Here is a 19,717-nt window from a genome sequence, read left to right on the forward strand (position 1 = left end):
CTGCATGGTAGTGGTCACTCTCCATGGGTGCTCTGATGGCTCTTCCATTAGCACTTTCTCCCACTGTCCCTCATTAAACCGTGAGCTCCTGAAAACCCAAAGTGGAGACCTCGTTGTTCCTTGCCATTCTCACAGCCTTGAAAGTATGACTGGGGCACAGGCAACGCTGGGTGTTGACCACGTGCCAGGGGCCTGCTCAGCACCTTATTCAATTGCCTCACTTAATCCTGGTAACAACTCCCTGAAGTAGGTGCTATTGTTATTCGCAGTTTTGAGATGAAGAAAATGAGGCACAGAGAGGTCAGGCCACCTGTCAAAGTCACACAGCTCCTAAGTGGCAGAGTTGAGATTGTGAGTCTGGGAGGTTTGGCTCCAGAATCTGTCCTCTTCACTGCTCTGCTGCCTCCGTGACCTTTCCTCTTTGTCCTGGAAAGTGAGGGAGGAAAGCTGGATCGTGTTTACTTTAATACTTGCTTTAGCAAAAGTGTATTGTGAGCCTGGGCTCTGTTACTAATTAGCTGTTTTGACCTTGAGACAGTTAGTTAATGTTTTTGTTTCTCATCCATAAAGCAGGGACAATAGTACTGAGTGCATGTGGCTATCGTGAGGGTTCAGTGAATTAGGACATATGAGGAGCTTACACAGAGTAAGCATTCAAAGAGTGTATGCTGCTAGGCAATGGGCCAGGTCCTTTAGGCTCTTGGTACTCAAGGCAGCATGGGCATCACCTGAGAGCTTGTTAGAAACGCAGAATCCCAGGCCCCTCCCCAGACCAGCTGAATCAGAATCTGCATTTTAGCAAGGTCCCTAGGTGATTTGCAAGTGCATTAAAGTCTGAGAGAGCTCTGCTCTGTAGCAATGACTTTCAATCCCCCTTCTCCCTCAGAATCCCAGGCCTGACTCCTGAAACCCTGCATGGCGTGCGGGGGTGAGGCTGGACCATCCAGTTTTATCAGCTCCTTCAGCCTCTTCTGAAGGTTGGGGACCAGCCAGGCTTGGGAACCCAGCTCTAAGAGCCAGCAGAGGTGAGTGAATGAAGCAGTTTCTGCACTTTTTTTTCTTTTCTTTTTTTTTTTTGTGGTACGTGGGCCTCTCATTGTTGTGGCCTCTCCTGTTGCGGAGCACAGGCTCCGGACGCGCAGGCCCAGCAGCCATGGCTCACGGGCCCAGCCGCTCCGAGGCATGTGGGATCCTCCCGGACTGGGGCACGAACCCGTGTCCCCTGCATCGGCAGGTGGACTCTCAACCACTGCACCACAAGGGAAGCCCAGTTTCTGCACTTTTGATGTGACAGGGTAGACACTCTTTTGGCTGTAGTGCCCAAACTTTTTAATCTTTTTCTGGGTCTGTCTTTCATCCTTGCCCAACCTGGAATTTTGAGAAATGAAGCTTTAGTGACTCACGCAAGAAAGGAGGTCAGAGACAAGAGTGCCACCCTGTGGCAAGAGCCTGGCATTACCATCCAGAAAGCCGCTGGTGAGGATAAGAACTGAGTGACTTCTGTCTGTGGTAACAGGATGTTGATAGCTACATCCTACTGAGCCTTTCTTATATGTCGGGCACTGTGCCAAGTCTTCCTCATAGATTAGTTTATTTGAAGCAGGTACTATTGTTACCCCCATGTTGCAGAGGTAGAGAGGGATGAGGTGATTTGATCAGGCTCCCTCAGAGGTGAAGGCTGGAGCTGGGAGGGAACTCAGGGCAGCCTGGCTCTAGAGCAAACAATTATAACAGTTTTGATATATTTCCTCTGTAGCAAAAGAAGGAGGCCTTTCTGGTATGGACCCCCAAATTTTCGACTATTTTTAGACCTGTGCTATTTTGTTTACTGGAGCCGGGCAGTCAGAGACCTGGGTTCTGGCATGAGCGCCCCTCTCTTCTACCCAGGGAGTTGCAGGTAAGTCATTCACCTAATCTTTCTGAGTTTGTAGAAGAGGGGGTAATACTATTTGAGCTGTTTACATTATAGCATCTCTGCATGCTCTGCAAGAAGGCAGCATCTACAAGCCAAGGAGAGAGACCTCTGGAGAAATCAACGCTGCCAACAACTTGATCTCAGACTGACAGACTCCAGAACTGTGAGGAAATACATTTCTGTTGTTTAAGCCTTCCAGTCTGTGGTAATTTGTTGTGGCAGCCCTAGCAGACTAATATAAGCCCCCAAAAGCAATAACCTCAATCCAGACAGAGCATATGCAGTGGAAGCTCTGTTTAAAAAATGGGGTCTCCCTATGGAGAACAGTATGGAGGTTCCTTAAAAAACTAAAAATAGAACTACCATATGATCTAGCAATCCCACTCTGGGCATACATACAGAGAAAACTATGATTTGAAAAGATGCACGCACCCCAATGTTCATTGAAGCACTATTTACAACAACCAAGACATGGAAGCAACCCAAGTGTCCATCAACAGATGAATGGTTAAAGAAGATGTAGTATATATGTGCAATGGAATATTACTCAGACATAAAAAAGAATGAAATAATGTTATTTTGCAGGAACATGGATGGACCTAGAGATTATCATACTAAGTGAAGTAAACCAGACAGAGAAAGATAAATATCATATGATATAGCTTATATGTGAAATCTAAAAAAAGTGATACAGATGAACTTACTTACAAAACAGAAATAGACTTACAGACATAGAAGACAAACTTATGGTTACCAAAGGGGAAAAGGCAGGAAGGGATAAATTAGGAGTTTGGGATTAACATATACACACTACTATATGTAAAATAGATAACCAACAAGGACCTACTGTATACTGAATATTTTGTAATAACCTATAAGGGAAAAGAATCTGAAAAAAAATGATATATATGTGTGTATAACTGAATCATTTTGCTGTACAATTGAAACTAACACAACATTGTAAATCAACTATACTTCAATAAAAAAATTAAAATTAAAAATAAAAAGGGGGTTTGGGTTGACTAGTGTTACTATCATGTTGAGGCCTGGTCTTGGGTCACAGTGGTGACTTCAGGTGGTGTTTCCCAGAGTGTGGTATGTGGAACATGGTGGTACATGAAATGATGTTAGAGGTTATATGGATGAATGTAATTCTATATATATAATTTTTTAAATTAGGAAAATATTAACATATCATACTCATGACTTCATGGTTATTATTGTTTAGAGTGAGCTAAGTTAAAAAATAATAAACTGAGGCTTCCCTGGTGGTGCAGTGGTTGAGAGTCTGCCTGTCAATGCAGGGGACATGGGTTCGTGCCCCAGTCCGGGAAGATCCCACACACCGCGGAGCGGCTGGGCCCGTGAGCCATGGCCGCTCAGCCTGTGCGTCCGGAGCCTGTGCTTCGCAACGGGAGAGGCCACAGCAGTTAGAGGCCCGTGTACCACAAAAACAAACAAAAAAAAAACCCAAAAAAACAAAAAAAAAACTGATTTGAAGTTGATTTAAAGAAAATTAGATTAGTTGGGTGATAAGTGAATATAACAATGTTGGCAGAATAATGAAGGTATATTCACATGACTGCCATTGGGGGAAATGCTGAGCTGAGGACTGACTGTATTTCTGGGAAGATGGCTGTGTGTTGTGAAAGGCTGCTGCCGTGTGCATTCCCCCACAAAGTGCTACACCTCTGTTTATGGATCTGAATGAGCTTGAATTTTAAAATGATTCAGTACAACATAGCTGCTCCAAACTGCTAAGTCCACCATAGATTGAATTACACAGAAAAGAGGGAACGGAGCTGGGGAAAAGGACTTGGACTGTAAGAAAGGGAATTCCGACTTCCCTGGTGGTGCAGTGGTTAAGAATCCACCTGCCAGCTAACACATATCCTTCTCAAACTCTTCCAAAATATAGCAGAGGGAGGAACACTCCCAAACTCATTCTACAAGGCCACCATCACCCTGATACCAAAACCAGACAAAGATGTCACAAAGAAAGAAAATTACAGACCAGTATCATTGATGAACATAGATGCAAAATTCCTCAACAAAATACTAGCAAACAGAATCCAACAGCACATTAAAAGGATCATACACCATGATCAAGTGGGGTTTATTGCAGGAATGCAAGGATTCTTCAATATATGCAAATCAATCAATGTGATAAACCATGTTAACAAATTGAAGGAGAAAAACCATATGATCATTTCAATAGATGCAGAAAAAGCTTTCAACACAATTCAACACCCATTTATGATAGAAACTCTCCAGAAAGTAGGCATAAAGGGAAATTTCCTCAACATAATAAAGGCCATATATGACAAACCCACAGCCAACATCATTCTCAATGGTGAAAAACTGAAACCATTTCCACTAAGATCAGGAACAAGACAAGGTTGCCCACTCTCATCACTCTTATTCAACATAGTTTTGGAAGTTTTAGCCACAGCAATCAGAGAAGAAAAAGAAATAAAAGGAATCCAAATCAGAAAAGAAGTAAAACTGTCACTATTTGCAGATGACATGATACTATACATAGAGAGTCTCAAAGATGCTACCAGAAAACTACTAGAGTGAATCAATGAATTTGGTAAAGCAGCAGGATATAAAGTTAATGCACAGAAATCTCTTGCATACACTAATAATGAAAAACCTGAAAGTGAAATTAAGGAAACACTCCCATTTACCATTGCAACAAAAAGAATAAAATACCTAGGAATAAACCTACCTAAGGAGACAAAAGACCCGTATGCAGAAAACTATAAGGCACTGATGAAAGAAAGTAAAGATGATAACAAACAGATGGAGGGAAATACCATGTTTTTGGATTGGAAGAATCAACATTGTGAAAATGACTATACTACCCAAAGCAATCTACAGATTCAATGCAACCCCTATCAAACTACCAATGACATTTTTCACAGAACTATAACAAGAAATTTCACAATTTGTATGGAAACATAAAAGACCCTGATGAGCCAAAGCAATCTTTAGAAAGAAAAATGGAGCTGGAGGAATCAGGCTTCCAGACTTCAGACTATACTACAAAGCTACAGTAATCAAGACAGTATGGTACTGGCACAAAAACAGAAACATAGATCTATGGAACAGGATAGAAAGCCCAGAGATAAACCCATGCACATATGGTCACCTTATCTTTGATAAAGGAGGCAAGAATATACAGTGGAGAAAAGACAGCCTCTTTAATAAGTGGTGCTGGGAAAACTGGACAGCTACATGTAAAAGAATGAAATTAGAACACTCCCTAACACCATACACAAAAATAAACTCAAAATGGATTAAAGACCTAAATGTAAGAAATGGAAATAAAAACAAAAATAAACAGATGGGACCTAGTGAAACTTAAAAGCTTTTGCACAGAAAAGCAAACCATAAACAAGAGGAAAAGACAACCCTCAGAATGGGAGAAAATATTTGCAAATGGAGCAACTGACAAAGGATTAATCTCCAAAATACACAGGGAGCTCATGCAGCTCAATATCAAAAAAGAACAAAAAACCCAATCCAAAAATGGGCAGAAGATCTAAATAGACATTTCTCCAAAGAAGATATACAGATTGACAACAAACACATGAAAGGATGCTCAATATCACTAATCATTAGAGAAATGTAAATGAAAACTACAATGAGGTATCACCTCACACCAGTCAGAGTGGCCATCATCAAAAAATCTACAGACAATAAATGCTGGAGAGGGTGTGGAGAAAAGGGGACCCTGTTGCACTGTTGGTGGGAATGTGAATTGATACAGCCACTATGGAGGTTCCTTAAAAAACTAAAAATAGAACTACCATAAGACCCAGCAATCCCACTACTGGGCATATACCCTGAGAAAACCATAATTCAAAAGAGTCATGTACCACAATGTTTTTGCAGCTCTATTTACAGTAGCCAGGACATGGAAGCAACCTAAGTGTCTATAGACAGATGAATGGATAAAGAAGATGTGGCACGTATATACAGTGGAATATTACTCAGCCATAAAAAGAAACGAAATTGAGTTATTTGTAGTGAGGTGGATGGACCTAGAGACTCATACAGAGTGAAATAAGTCAGAAAGAGAAAAACAAATACCATATGCTAACATATGTATATAGAATCTAAAAAAAAAAAAGAAAAAAAAAAGGTTCTGAAGAGCCTAGGGGCAGGAAAGGAACAAAGATGCAGAGGTAGAGAATGGACTTGAGGACACGGGGAGGGGGAAGTGTAAGCTGGGACGAAGTGAGAGAGTGGCATGGACATATATACACTACCAAATGTAAACTAGACAGCTAGTGGGAAGCAGCTGCATAGCACAGGGAGATCAGCTATGTGCTTTGTGATCACCTAGAGGGGTGGGATAGGGAGGGTTGGGGGGAGACGCAAGAGGGAGGAGATATGGGGATATATGTATATGCATAGCTGATTCACTTTGTTATACAGCAGAAACTAACACACCATTGTAAAGCAATTATACTCCAATAAAGATGTTTAAAAAAATAAAAAAATAAAAATAAACCTTAAAAAGAAAAAAGGAATCTGCCTGCCAATGCAGAGGACATGGGTTCGATCCCTAGCCCAGGAAGATCCTACATGCTGCGGAGCAGCTAAGCCCGTGTGCCTTAACTACTGATCCTGTGCTCTATAGCCCATGAGCCTCAACTACTGAAGCCCATATGCTTAGAGCCCATGCTGTACAACAGGAGAAGCCACCGCAATGAGAAGTTTGTGCACCGCAAGGAAGAGTAGTCCTGGCTCGCCACAACTAGAGAAAGCCCATGCACTGCAACGAAGACCCAACGCAGCCAAAGATATAAATAAACAAACAAACAAACAAATAAATAAATAAATAAAAGGGAATTCCTATGGAATAAGGTGCCTGCTCCATGTTCAGCACACACATCGAGAGAAGGGAAAACTGTCCTGTCAAGATCCGTTGAGGAAATGAGAGAAGAGAGAAAATGCAGGAGGAGTGGGGCAAAATGCCAGTCGCTTACAATTGCTTAGCCCTTAGCAATTGGCAAAGGGCTTACAGGCCTGTTTTCTTGACTGGATTCAATGATATTCTGTAGTCAAGCTGGGTGGGACATGGGGAACTCTTAAACACTGTGTTCTCCTGCACCTCCCTTCCCAGTCCCCTTGGCCTGGCTCCTGCTTCATCACTCCAGCAAGCAGACCCCTCAAAGTCACCAGGGCTCTTGATGATCACCCCAGTTTTGCAGACAAGGAGCCAAGGGCCACCAAAGTGAAGCCACTTCCTTGACTAAGGCTGTCCAGCTGGTATGGGGCAAAGCTGAGGAGCTTTTTGTTCCTCACTCTAGGGCTTGTTACGACCTAGTATTTCCCTTTCTTTACCTGTTTGCAGGACTGTTTTATGGATGTGACACTACTCTGTCTGGGCAGCTTAAGAGTATAAATCTGGGCCTCAGTGGGAGAAGATGTCAGCAGAGGGTGGAGCTGGTAGGAGAGGGTAAGGCCAGAGGCAAGTTTCAGCTCTGTTATCTCACCAAGAAAATTCTCCTGACTTCCTTGTTTCAGTGGTGTCATGCTTAAAGTCTCCAGGCCTGAGATTTTTGAAAAACAATTTTACTGAGGTATAATATACGTACAATAACATGCATCCCCTTTTTGTGTGCAGTTCCACGAGTGTTGATAAATGTTTGCATCCAGGTGTCCACTGCCACCACATTCAAATATAGAACAGTGCTGTCACTCCACGCTTCCTTGTACCCACGGACCTCTGTTCTGCCACGAAAGATTAGATTTGCCATTTCTAGAGCTTCCTGTAAATAGAAACATGCAGTAAGTATTCTTTCATGTCCGGCTCTCTCAGCATGTTTTGAGACTCATCCAAGTCATGTGTATTAATTTTTTTTCTGACTAGTTTCCATTGAATGTATATACCCTAATTTTTTCATTCATTTATCTCTTGGTGGACATTTGAGTTGTTTCCAGTTTTTGTCTAATATGAGTGAAGCTGCCATGAACATTCCTTAAGATTTTGTGTGGATGTATACTTCCATTTCTCTTAGGTAGATACCTAGGAGTGGGATTGCTGAGTCATACTATAATGGGTAGCCTTTAAAAGGAAAATGCCAAATTATTTTTCAAAGCGATTTTGCCATTTTACATTCCCTTTAGCAATGTATAAGGGTCTTGGGTTGGGTTGCTCCGTGTCTATACCAATGCTTGATAATATCGGTCTTTTGATTTTTTCTTTTAAACCGGACTGTTTTCTTATTTTTAGCACTGTGGGTTTTTTGTTGTTGTTTTGGTTTGGTTTTGTTGTTTTTTTAAAAATATTTATTTATTTATTTATATTTTTGGCTGCATCAGGTCTTAGTTGCAGCACGCAGGATCTTTTGTTGCGGTTTTCGGGCTTCTCTCTAGTTGTGGTGTGTGGGCTCCAGGGCATGTGGGCTCCGTAGTTGTAGCACATGGGCTCCAGAGTGCATGGGCTCTGTAGTTGCAGCACTCAGGCTCTCTAGTTGTGGCATGTGGGCTCAGTAGTTGTGGTGTGCGGACTTAGTTGCCCCACGGCCTGTGGGATCTTAATTCCCCACCCAGGGTTTGAACCCGTGTCCCCTGTATTGGAAGGTGGATTCTTAACCACTGGACCACCAGGGAAGTCCCAATGTTGGTCTTTTTAATATTAGCTATTTTATCGAGTGTGCAGTGGCATTTCTTCATTTTGATTTTAATTTGGACTTTCTTGATGACTAATGATGTTGAGTATCTTTTCATGGACTTATTGGCCATTTATGTAAGTCTTCTTTTGCTAAGTGTCTACTCACATTTTTTGCTCATTTTTTATTGGGCATTGTCTTATTATTGAGTTGTAAGAGTTGTTTTTGAAAAAATTTATCTGGACACCAATCCTTTTTCAACTATATGTGTTATATTTTCTCCCCCTCTGTGGCTTGCTCTTTCATCTTTTAAAATGATATCTTTAGGAGAGCAGGAGTTAAATTTAGTTTTTCTTCTGCCAAGTGGATTTTCAAGATTTAATTTTCAAAATTTATTTTGGTGCTGAGAAGTGGGAAGGCTATTTATTTGTTCACATAACATGCCTTAGTCCCCAGTGTTCCTCTGGCCAAGCACACTGCATGGGAGGAATCCATCTGTCTCCCTGACTTGCTCCCAGTCAGTAATACCAGCTAGGAAGTGCCTTGGCCCTGACATCTCAGCTGGAGGCTGCCAAGCAGAGGGGCCAGAGCTAAATCCCAGGTAAGCCGGGTAGGCTTCTGTCCTTGCTGGGGCCCTACCTTTGCAACATCTGACGCTGTGAATCTAAATACAAATATCCTCTTTTTTTCTCTGTAGCACTTATGTTGGCTTGTAATCTTATCTTGGTGGGTTCATTTATCTGTCTTTCCCACTTGACTGTCTCTGAGGACAGGGACCTTGTCTGTTTTTATGTCCAAGAATTTGCAGAATATTAGTGGCTTTCAGAGCCCTACTTGCCCAGCACTGTGGGAAGAAGGCAGACAGTTCCCATTCTCAGGGTCCACAAGGAGTTCTAACTTGTGGCTGAGAAGTGTCCCTCATGGTTCTCCATCCCTAGACCAGGGCAAAAGTGCTTGTGGCCTATGGGCAGGAGGCTGGGAGAATCCCACCTCTCAGCCATGTGCCTGGGGTCCTCACCTTAGGAAACACTTGTTTTCATCTTTACCCTCTTCCCCCTGTGGATCCCCTACTGGTCTGTTAGGTGATGAAGGGTCTCATCACACTATTTGCTCCTTCCTCCTGTCTTCTGTCCCCTCTCTTCTTTCTATCTTTCTTCTGGGGTCCTTTCCTGCCCCCTCCTCCTCCCCACTTCCCTCTTTCCAGCTGTAAGATGTGAGGAAGACCTCAAAGACTCACCAGGAGACAAATTCAACTGTAAGGACAATAAACATAAACATGGATAACTATACAAATTCCAAAAGTATCTTTATTGTTTTCAAAGCAACCTATTAAATAGCAGTTCTTGCGTGCATTATAAACTTCCTTAAAATTCATTGCCATCTATTACAGTGCATGTGTCAGCTTCAAATTTCACCTCAAATGCCCAGGGCTGAGACTTAGGCTTTCTGGGTGGGTTAACCTCCAGTAACCCCAAAGAGCTTAAGGTATGGGAAGTGAAGGCACATCTAAGGAGTTTTTACATAATCCTGGAGGAGTTTTTAATTTTGATGAAATCCAACTTTATCATATTTTTTCTTTTATGATTTGTGCTTTTTGTATCCTATTGGAAAAAATTTTGCCTACTCTTACTTCAAAATAGTCTATGATTTCTTTGAGAGCTAACGATTACATTTAGGCCTATGATTCATTTCAGGTTAATCTTTGTGAATGCCATGAAGTTGCCTTTTCATTTTGCTGATTTATTCTTTTGCTTACAGAGGCTTTTTAGTTTGATGTAGTCTCACTTGTTTATTTTTGCTTTTGTTGGCTGTGCTTTTGGTGCCATACGAAGAAATCATTGACAAGACCAATATCAAGGAGATTTTCCCCTGTATTCTTCTGGGAGTTTTATGGGTTCAGGTCTTACAGTTAAGTCTTTAAACTATTTTGAGTTAATTTTTATGTATGGTATAATATAAGGGTCCAATTTCATTCTTTTGAATGTGGATATCTAGTTTCTTAACACCATTTATTGCATAGACTATCTTTTCCCCATTGTTAATTTTGGCTCCTTTGTCATAAATTAGTTGACCATATATGCATGCGTTTATTTCTGGACTCTCTATTCCACTGATTTATGTGTCTGTTTTTATGCTAGTACCATACTCTTGATTAGTATAGCTTTGTAATATAGTTTGAAAGCAGGAAATTGGATACCACCAGCTTTGTTCTTCTTTCTCTAGATGGCTTTGGCTATTCAGGGTCTTCTGTGGTTTCATTTCAATTTTAGGATTTTTTTTCTGTGAAAAATACCCTTGGAATTTTGATAGGGATTGCATTGAATCTGTAGATTGCTTTGGGTAGTATGGACATTTTAACAACATTTTAATTCTTCCAATTCATGAGCATGGAATATTTTTCTATTTATTGTGTCTTCAGTTTCTTTCATTAATGTCCTATACTTTTCAGTGTACAAGTCTTTTTTTTTTTTTTTTTTTTTTTTTTTGCGATATGTGGCCCTCTCACTGCTGTGGCCTCTCCCGTTGCGGAGCACAGGCTCCGGACGCACAGGCTCAGCGGCCATTGCTCACAGGCCCAGCCGCTCCGCGGCATGTGGGATCCTCCCGGACTAGGGCACAAACCCGCGTCCCCTGCATTGGCAGGCAGACTCTCAACCGCTGCACCACCAGGGAAGCCCAGTGTACAAGTCTTTCACCTCCTTGATTAAATTTATTCCTATAAATTTATTCTTTTGATGAAATTATAAATGAGATTGTTTTCTTAATTTATCTTTCTAATAGTTTGTAGTTAGTATATAGAAATACAACTGATTTTTTTTTGTGGTACGCGAGCCTCTCACTGTTGTGGCCTCTCCCATTGTGGAGCACAGGCTCTGGACGCGCAGGCTCAGCGGCCATGGCTCACGGGCCCAGCCGCTCCGCGACATGTGGGATCTTCCCGGACTGGGGCACGAACCCGTGTCCCCTGCATCGGCAGGTGGACTCTCAACCACTGTGCCACCAGGGAAGCCCACAACTGAGTTTTGTATATTGATTTTGTATCCTGCAACTTTACTGAATTCTTTTATTAGTTCTAACAAATTTTTTGGTGGAGTCATTAGGGTTTTCTATGTCATATCATCTGCAAATAGAGACAGTTTTATTTCCTCCTTTTTGATTTTAATGACTTTTATTTCTTTTTCTAGCCTAACTGTTCTGGCTAGGACTTCCAGTACTATGTTGAATAAAAGTGGTGAGAGTGGACATCTCCATCTTGTTCTTGATTTTAGAGGTAACAATTTCAACATTGATTTGCCCTTTGATCTTACCTCTCTTATGGATCCAAAAAGAGTTGTTAATTTTTCAGTCTATTCAGCTCCTTTCTTATGGAATTGGACACTGGAAATCTCCTTTCCCCAATTTTTAATGGGATATTTTGTTGTTGAGTTGTAGTTCTTTATATGTTCTGGATACTAACCACTTATAAGGTATATGATTTGCAAATATTTTCTCTCATTCCATGAGTTGCTTTTTCACTCTGTTGATAGTGCCCTTTGAGGCACAAAATTTTTAATTTTGATGAAGTCCAACTTATCTATTTTTTCTTTTATTGTCAGTACTTTTGGTGTCATATCCATAAATCACTGCCAAATGTCATGAAGTTTTACCCTTATGTTTTCTAAGAAGGGTTTTATGATTTTAGCTCTTATGTTTAGGTTTGATCCACTTTGAGTTCATTTTTGTCTATGGTATAAAGTAAGGGTCAATTTTTGTTCACTTGCATGTGGATGTTCATATTTCCCAGGACTGTTTGTTGAAGAGACTGTTCATTCCCCATTGTGTAGTCCTGGCTCCCTTTTTGACTCATTTGACCACATAAGTGAGGGTTTATTTCTGGGCTCTCTATTATATTCCATTGGTCTGCCATTATGCTGGTAATACAGTTTTGATTACTGTAGCTGTAATATATTTTGAAATCAGGAAGTATAAGACCTCTAAGTTTGTTCTTTTTTCAAAGATTGTTTTGACTACTTGGGGTTCCTTGAAACTTTGGATGGACTTTTCTATTTTTGCAAAAAGGTTGTTAGGATTTTGATAGAGATTGCATTGAATCTCTAGATTTCTTTGGGTAGTATGGATATTTGAAAAGTATTAAGTTTTCCAGTCTATGAATATGCATTTTCATTTGTTTGTATATTCTTTAATTTCTTACCACAGTGTTCTGTAGTTTTCAGTGTACAAGTCTTCACCTTCTTGGTTAAGTTTATTTCTAAGTATTTTATTCTTTTTGGTGCTGTTGTAAATGGGACTGTTTTCTTAATTTTCCTTTTATATTGTCCACTGTTAGTGTATAAAGATGCAACTAATTTTGTGTATTGATTTTGTAACCTGCAACTTTGCTGAATTTGTGTATAAGTTCAAACAGTTTTTTTTTGTGGAATTTTTAGGGTTTTCCACGTATAAGGTTATATCATCTGTGAACAGAGATAATTTTACTTCTTCCTTCCTAATTTGGATACCTTGCATTTCTTTTCCTTATGTGATTGCTCTGGCTAGAATTTCCAACACTATGCTAAATAGAAGTTATGAAAGTTATCTTTGTTTTGTTTCTGATCTTAGAAGAAAAGCTTTTCAACTTTAACCATTGAATATGATGTTAGCTGTAGTTTTTTCATATATGATTTTTCTGATGTTGAGGTAGTTTCCTTCTATTCTGAGTTTATTGAATTCATTTTTTTTAATCATGAAAGGGTATGGATTTGCCAAATGCTTTATCTGTCTCTATTGAGGGGATCATGTGATTTTTTTCTCACTTCATTCTCTTAATGTAGTGTATCATATTGTTTTTCATATGTTGAACCATCCTAGCGTTCAAGGAATAAATCCCACTTGGTCATGTTTTGTAATCATTTTAACATGCTGATGAATTTGGTTTGCTAGTATTTTGTTGAGGATTTTTATACCAATATTTATAAACAATACTGGTCTGTGTATATATATATATATATATATATATATATATATATATATATACACACACACACATATATGGTAGTATCTTTGTGTGGCTTTGGTATCATGGTAATGCTGAGCTTGTAGAATGATTGAGGAAGCATTCCCTTCTCTTCAATTTTTTGGAAGAATTTGAGAAGGATTGGTGTTAGTTCTTTAAATGTTTCATAGAATTAAAGCCATTTGGTTCACGGCTTTTCTTTGTTGAGAAGTTTTAACTTACAGAATTAAACTTCCTTAGTAAGTGTAGATCTGTTCAGATTTTCTACTTCTCTATTACTCAGTTTTGGTAGGGTGTGTGTTTCTAGGAATTTGTCCATTACATTTAGGTTATCCAATTATTTTGGTATACAATTTTTCATACTACTCTTTTATGGTCCTTTTATTTCTGTAGAATTGATAATAATGTTCCCATTTTAAACTTATGATTTTAGTAATTTGAGACCTCTCTGTTTCTTTTTAATCTAGCTAAAGGTTTGTCAATTTTGTTGTCATTTTAGAAGAACCAACTTTTGGTATCATTGATTTTCTTTATTGTTTTTCTATTCTCTATTTTATTTATCTCTGCTCTAATCTTTATTATTTCCTTTCTTCTGCTAATTTTGGTTATAGTTTATTTATTTATTTGTTCCTCAAGGTATAAACTTAGATTGTTGATTTGGGATCCTTTTCTCTTTTGTACAGCTATAAATATTCCCCTTAGTACTGCTTTCATTGCATCCTATGTTTTGGTATGTTGTGTTATCATGTTCGTTTCTGTCAAGATATTTTCTAATTTGCCTTTTGATTTCCTTTTTAGACAATTGGTTGTTTAAGAATGTGTCATTTAATTTCTGCATATTTGTGAATTTTCCAGTTTTCCTTCTGCTATTGATTTCTAGATTCATTCCACTGTGATCGGTAAAGATACTTGGTATCATTTCAATCTTTTAAATTTTATTAAAAATTTTTGGCATAATACATGATCTCTTCTGGAGAATGTTCCATGTATACTTGAGAAAAATATGTATTCTTCTATTATTGGGTGGAGTGTCCTGTATATGACTGTTAGGTCCAATTGGTTTATAATGTTGTTTAAGTCCTCTATTTCTTCATTTTCTGTCAGCTGTTATATCTGTTATTGAGAGTGGGAGTATTGAAATCTCTTACTATTATTGTAAAACTGTATATTTCTCTCTTCAATTCTGTTAATGTTTGCTTCATATATTTTTGAGCTCTAATATTTGGTAATTGTTATATCTTCTTGAATAATTGACCCCTTTATCAATAAAGAATGCTCTTCATTGATTCTTGCAATGTTTCTTTTTAACTTAAGGTCTATTTTGTCTGATATTAGTGTGACCATCCCTGCTCTCTTTTAGTTATTAGTCGTATGAATTATCTTTTTATATCTTTTTACTTTCAATCTATGTATTTCTTAGGTCTAAAATGAACCTCTTGTAGATGTCATATAGTTGGAACTTTTTTTTTTCAATTATTCACTCTATGCCTTTTAAAAAAATTTTTTAAATATAATTTTTTTATACAACAGGTTCTTATTAGTCATCAATTTTATACACATCAGTGTATACATGTCAATCCAAATTGCCCAATTCATCAAACCACCATCCCCACCCCCACCCCCTGCGGCTTTCCCCCCTTTGTGTCCATACATTTATTCTCTACAACTGTGTCTCAACTTCTGCCCTGCAAACCAGTTCATCTGTACCATTTTTCTAGGTTCCACAAGCATGTGTTAATATACGATATTTCTTTTTCTCTTTCTGACTTACTTCACTCTGTATGACGGTCTCTAGATCCATCCACGTCTCAACAAATGACCCAATTTTGTTCCTTTTTAAGGCTGAGTAATATTCCATTGTATATATATACCACATCTTCTTTATAAATTCGTCTGTCGATGGGCATTTAGGTTGCTTCCATGACCTGGCTATTGTAAATAGTGCTGCAATGAACATTGGGGTGTATGTGTCTTTTTGAATTATGGTTTTCCCTGAGTACATGACCAGTAGTGGGATTGCTGGATCATATGATAATTCTATTTTTAGTTTCTTAAGGAACCTCCATACTGTTCTCCATAGTGGCTCTATCAATTTACTCCCACCAACAGTACAAGAGGGTTCCCTTTTCTCCACACCCTCTCCAGCATTTGTTGTTTGCAGATTTTCGGATGATGCCCATTCTAACTGGTGTGAGGTGATACCTCATTGTAGTTTTGATTTGCATTTCTCTAATAATTAGTGATGTTGAGCAGCTTATCATGTGCTTCTTGGCCATCTGTATGTCTTCTTTGGAGAAATGTCTATTTAGATCTTCTGCCCATTTTTGGATTGGGTTGTTTGTTTCTTTAATATTGAGCTGCATGAGCTGTTTATATATTTTGGAGATTAATGCTTTGTCCGTTGACTCATTTGCAAATATTTTCTCCCATTCTGAGGGTTGTCTTTTTGTCTTGTTTATGGTTTCCTTTACTGTGCAAAAGCTTTTAAGTTTCATTAGGCCCTATTTGTTAATTTTTGTTTTTATTTCCATTACTCTAGGAGGTGGATCAAAAAAGATCTTGCTGTGATTTATGTCAAAGAGTGTTCTTCCTATCTTTTCCTCTAAGAGTTTTATAGTGTCCAGTCTTACATTTAGGTCTCAAATCCATTTTGAGTTCATTTTTGTGTATGGTGTTAAGGAGTGTTGTAATTTCATTCTTTCACATGTAGCTGTCCAGTTTTCCCAGCACCACTTATTGAAGAGACTGTCTTTTCTCCATTGTATATCCTTGCCTCTTTTGTGATAGATTAGTTGACCATAGGTATGTGGGTTTATCTCTGGGCTTTCTATCTTGTCCCATTGATCTATGTTGCTGTTTTTGTGCCAGTACCACACTGTCTTGATTACTGTAGCTTTGTAGTATAGTCTGAAGTCAGAGAGTCTGATTCCTTCCACTCCGTTTTTTCCCCTCAAGACTGCTTTGACTATTTGGGGTCTTTTTTGTCTCCATACAAATTTTAAGATTTTTTGTTCCAGTTCTTTAAAAATGCCATTGGTAATTTGATACGGATTGCATTGAATCTGTAGATTGCTTTGGGTAGTATAGTCATTTTCATAATATTGATTCTTCCAATCCAAGAACATGGTATGTCCATCTGTTGGTATCATCTTTAATTTTTTTCATCAGTGTCTTATAGTTTTCTGCATACAGGTCTTTTGTCTCCTTAGGTAGGTTTATTCCTAGGTATTTTATTCTTTTTGTTGCAATGGTAAATGGGAGTGTTTCCTTAATTTCACTTTCAGGTTTTTCATCATTAGTGTATAGGAATGCATGAGATTTCTGTGCATTAATTTTGTATCCTGCAACTTTACCAAATTCATTGATTAGCTCTAGTAGTTTTCTGATGGCATATTTAGGATTTTCTGGGTATAGTATCATGTCATCTGCAAACAGTGACAGTTTTACTTCTTCTTTTCCAATTTGTATTCCTTTTATTTCTTTTTCTTCTCTGATTGCTGTGACTACTACTTCCAAAACTATGTTGAATAAAAGTGGTGAGAGTGGATACCCTTGTCTTGTTACTGATATTAGAGGAAATGCTTTCAGTTTTTCACCATTGAGAATGATGTTGGCTGTGGGTTTGTCATACATGGCCTTTATTATGTTGAGGTAGGTTCCCTCTATGCCCACTTTCTGGAGAGTTTTTATCATAAATGAGTGTTGAATTTTGTCAAAAGTTTTTTCTGCCTCTATTGAGATGATCATATGGTTTTTATTCTTCAGTTTGTTAATATGGTGTATCACATTGATTGATTTGCGTATATTGAAGAATCCTTGCATCCCTGGGATAAATCCCACTTGATCATGGTGTATGATCCTTTTAATGTGTTGTTGGATTCTGTTTGCTAGTATTTTGTTGAGGATTTTTGCATCTATATTCATCAGTGATATTGGTCTGTAATTTTCTTTTTTTGTAGTATCTTTGTCTGGTTTTGGTATCAGGGTGATGGTTGCCTCATAGAATGAGTTTAGGAGTATTCCTTCCTCTGCAATTTTTTGGAAGAGTTTGAAAAGGATGGGTGTTAGCTCTTCTATAAATGTTTGATAGAATTCACCTCTGAAGCCATCAGGTCCTGGACTTTTGTTGCTTGGAAGATTTTTAATCACAGTTTCAATTTCATTCCTTGTGATTGGTCTGTTCAGACTTTCTATTTTTTCCTGGTTCAGCCTTGGAAGGTTATACCTTTCTAAGAATTTGTCCATTTCTTCCAGGTTGTCCATTTTTTTCGCATAGAGTTGCTTGTAGTACTCTCTTAGGATGCTTTGTATTTCTGCGGTGTCTGTTGTAACTTCTTTTTCATTTATAATTTTATTGATTTGAGTCCTCTCTCTCTTTTCTTGGTGAGTCTGGCTAATGGTTTATCAATTTTATCTTCTCAAAGAAACAGCTTTTAGTTTTATTGATCTTTGCTATTGTTTTGTTTCTATTTCATTTATTTCTGCTCTGATCTTTATGATTTCTTTCATTGTACTAACTTTGGGTTTTGTTTGTTCTTCTTTCTGTAGTTCCTTTACGTGTAAGGTCAAATTGTTTATTTGAGATTTTTCTTGTTTCTTTAGGTAGGCTTGTATGGCTATAAACTTCCCTCTTAGAACTGCATTTGCTGCATCCCATGGTTTTTTTTTTTTTTAAGTGGCTCATTTTACTTAGTTCTTTTTTTTTGATATTAGAATCTTTATATTTTTATCATATATTCTACACAATTTAAAAAATTAACGTTACAATGAGGATTTTTCCTATTTTCTATTGCTTTAAATATCACATATTTATAAAAGTAAATTGTATTTTGTATAAATTTGAATATATGTTAAGATATTAAATGAACAGTTTCTAATGGTGTTTTTTCTTTTTTCATTAACATCTTTATTGGAGTATAATTGCTTTACAATGGTGTGTTAGTTTCTGCTTTATGATAAAGTGAATTAGTTATACATACACATATGTTCCCATATCTCTTCCCTCTTGCGTCTCCCTCCCTCCCACGCTCCCTATCCCACCCATCTAGGTGGTAACAATGCACTGAGCTGATCTCCCTGTGCTATGTGGCTGCTTCCCACTAGCTATCTATTTCACGTTTGGTAGTGTATATATGTCCATGCCACTCTCTCACTTTGTCACAGCTTACCCTTCACCCTCCCCACATCCTCAAGTCCATGCTCTAGTAGGTCTGTGTCTTTATTCCCGTCTTACCCCTAGGTATTTCATGACCTTTTTTTTCTCTTTTTCTTAGATTCCATATATATTTGTTAGCATACGGTATTTTTTCTCTTTCTGACTTACTTTACTCTGTATGACAGACTCGAGGTCTATCCACCTCACTACAAATAACTCAATGTCATTTCTTTTTATGGCTGAGTAATATTCCATTGTATATATGTACCACATCTTCTTTTTCCATTCATCTGTTGATGGACAATTAGGTTGCTTCCATCTCCTGGCTATTGTAAATACAGCTGCAATGAACATTTTGGTACATGACTCTTTTTGAATTATGGTTTTCTCAGGGTATATGCCCAGTAGTGGGATTGCTGGGTCATATGGTAGTTCGATTTGTAGTTTTTTAAGGAACCTCCATACTGTTCTCCATAGGAGCTGTATCAATTCACATTCCCACCAACAGTGCAAGAGTGTTCCCTTTTCTCCACACCCTCTCCCGCATTTATTGTTTCTAGATTTTTTGAAGATGGCCATTCTGACCGGGTTGAGATGATATCTCATTGTAGTTTTGATTTGCACTTCTCTAATGATTAATGATGTTGAGCATTCTTTCATGTGTTTGTTGGCAATCTGTATATCTTCTTTGGAGAAATGTCTGTTTAGGACTTCTGCCCATTTTTGGATTGGGTTGTTTGTTATTGAGCTGCGTGAGCTGCTTATAAATTTTGGAGATTAATCCTTTGTCAGTTGCTTCATTTGCAAATATTTTCTCCCATTCTGAGGGTTGTCTTTTGGTCTTGTTTATGGTTTCCTTTGCTGTGTAAAAGCTTTGAAATTTCATTAGGTCCTATTTGTTTATTTTTGTTTTTATTTCCATTTCTCTAGGAGGTGGGTCAAAAGGAATCTTGCTGTGATTTATGTCATAGAGTGTTCTGCCTATGTTTTCCTCTAAGAGTTTGATAGTGTCTGGCCTTACATTT

At 38.3% G+C, this 19,717-nt stretch overlaps 1 long non-coding RNA gene across 1 annotated transcript in view; it reads left to right on the plus strand.

Annotated features, from left to right (window-relative positions):
- The first annotated feature begins 1,193 nt into the window (after positions 1 to 1,193).
- The window catches only part of LOC113612371 (uncharacterized), a 30,458-nt gene continuing 11,934 nt past the window's right edge, over positions 1,194 to 19,717 (plus strand). Inside the window, exons 1-2 of the long non-coding RNA XR_003429838.1 lie at positions 1,194 to 1,897; positions 8,994 to 9,145. This is a non-coding gene — a long non-coding RNA (uncharacterized LOC113612371). The remainder of the gene's footprint in view (positions 1,898 to 8,993; positions 9,146 to 19,717) is intronic.

This window comes from Aethalodelphis obliquidens, unplaced genomic scaffold, assembly GCF_003676395.1.
Source record: "Aethalodelphis obliquidens isolate GAN/ISIS:26980383/991018 unplaced genomic scaffold, ASM367639v1 scaffold75, whole genome shotgun sequence".
NCBI classification, from domain to species: domain Eukaryota; kingdom Metazoa; phylum Chordata; class Mammalia; order Artiodactyla; family Delphinidae; genus Aethalodelphis; species Aethalodelphis obliquidens.